This window comes from Procambarus clarkii, chromosome 47 (assembly GCF_040958095.1).
Source record: "Procambarus clarkii isolate CNS0578487 chromosome 47, FALCON_Pclarkii_2.0, whole genome shotgun sequence".
In the NCBI taxonomy this organism is placed as follows: domain Eukaryota; kingdom Metazoa; phylum Arthropoda; class Malacostraca; order Decapoda; family Cambaridae; genus Procambarus; species Procambarus clarkii.
The window spans coordinates 8,034,502-8,036,698 of record NC_091196.1 but is presented as its reverse complement, the minus strand read 5'-3'; positions in this window follow the sequence as shown (position 1 = coordinate 8,036,698).

Below are 2,197 nucleotides of genomic sequence, written 5' to 3'. Positions count from 1 at the left end.
CCTCTAACTCTTTGCCTTTCCATTAAATGCGATATAAGCTTTGTTAATACAGCCTCAAAATCTTACACTTGTCAGCATTCAATTGCATATGTCCTACTTGTCTCATTTCGAACATATTTGCATTGATTATTCTTACTAATCACAGCTCCGAGATCCCTTTAGCACTCCGACTTCGCTATCTCAACACGGTCTAGCTCGTATCTTGTAACTGTAACATCATTACCTAGCCTCAAATGTAAACCTATTCAAATTAAACCCATTGATTCGTGTTGATACTCTTAATACTCTATTTCTATCCCATTTTTTATGCTTATTCATTCACTTCAATACTCCTATCCTGTTACTTCCAATTCTTTGATTTATAGAGATTTGCAGAGATTTTTTTAACCTATTTTTTTAACTAGAGTAACACTCTTATTGTGTTACTTCCAATTCTTTGATTTTCTTTATAGAGATTGTAAATCTTTCTTCATATGACAGGCCTCTAGTTTGCTGGATTAACTTTGTCATCCTACACTGAACCCATTCTTGTTATTTTACATCCATTCTAATGTATTTCGACCAAAACTGAACTGAATAATCTAAATGGGGCCCCTAACAAGAGCCAGATATAAGATCACAAGAATAAGTATAACTGCAAAAGGCGTAGGAAAATAAGAATGAAAGACATAGCAGAAGGTTTATTAGCTCATACAAGGCAATTCATATTTATATCAACCAAAACTATTTAAAGCACTCGTAAAAAGATATTAAGTTGCATTGCAAGGAAGTTATCCCTGGAACAATTGCGTTTTATCGTGTCGTAAGAGACGGAAGAGGGGGGACTGCATGCACTGTATAAAACTGTTCCATGAAATAGTCATCTTGTAGTTCAACTGCCGACTTTGAAGCTGGAAACTAGTGCTCACTGCTGCCCTACGTGAGATAATGCTGTAGAACTAGTTTCTTGACATTCTTGATAGGAATGTGAAAATCACGGTTTTAACTTTCACTTTCTGACTCTAATATTACTTCACTGTTAGGAACTGAGACACGTTGATCATGGACCCTGACGCTTTTTCGACTCATAGCTTTCTTAGATATGCTGTACTGACTTTAATGACTCGATGCCATATGCATGTCTCTATCAGTACTGACAGATGAAGAAACACCATCAGTAATGGCCGATGAAGCTCCACCTTTTTCACTGTCAATAATGGGCGAAGAAGCGCCATATTCTTCCCATGCTCTAGATACACTGTTACCCAACATTATCTCCAAGAGGTGACAGAGACATAACACAAACCTTTCCCAATATGAAGCCGCGTTCAACTCTACCGGTAGAACCAGCAATGACTACCTTGGGCAAGGGTGGATCGGACTCGGGGAGAGCTTCGAGCATTTCCTTAATGCCCATATCATCCAGGTCCATCAGTGAAATATTCATGCCGTGCTCTCTTCTAAGTTTTCTATGTCTCTTGGTCGAGTTAATAACGTTGGAGTCAATAGAAAAATTAACTCGGGGCCTGAATCCCGGGACACAAATAGGCTCAGAATTAGAATGTGTCCAAACAAGGATTGAGGTGTCCTTGACTGCGTCAGTCTGAATATCAGTTGGAATGTTGACCACATCTTCACTCTCTACTCTTCTCCTGAACGCCTTTGAAAGAATCGTCTTGATCCAATTACGTAGTGGAATAGCTTCAGCTTCTTTCAACATTTTCCTTCTACAATGTATAAAATATCCTTCTTTACTGATCGCTGGAGTTCGTCTGAATGAAGTGGGTCTGCCTGGGTCACCTATATATGTGCAGAGGTCAGAGGGAACACCTCCCACCTGACTTGATTAATTGCCAGTTGACTTGGTAAGGTGCAAACTCATAGGAACATAAGAAAAACGAAAACTGTAGAAGGACAATTGGCCCATACGAGGCAGGTCCGATTTATATCCACCAACCACCAAGAATCCTAATAGAAGTAGGACCTCTGTCAATATCTCTTCACCTGGAGGTTTGTAATATGAGAGATTAACTATGTCATCCCCTGCTGAGCACATTCTAGTGAATTTATATCCATTCAACAGTGTAGCGATCAAAATGGAACTGTAAAATCTAAATGGGTGCTAACAAGAGCAAGACAGAGCAAAAGAACAACGCCATGTGTTTTATAACTAACTCTTCGATAAATAAATCCCGGTGTTCTATTTGCTTTATCACGT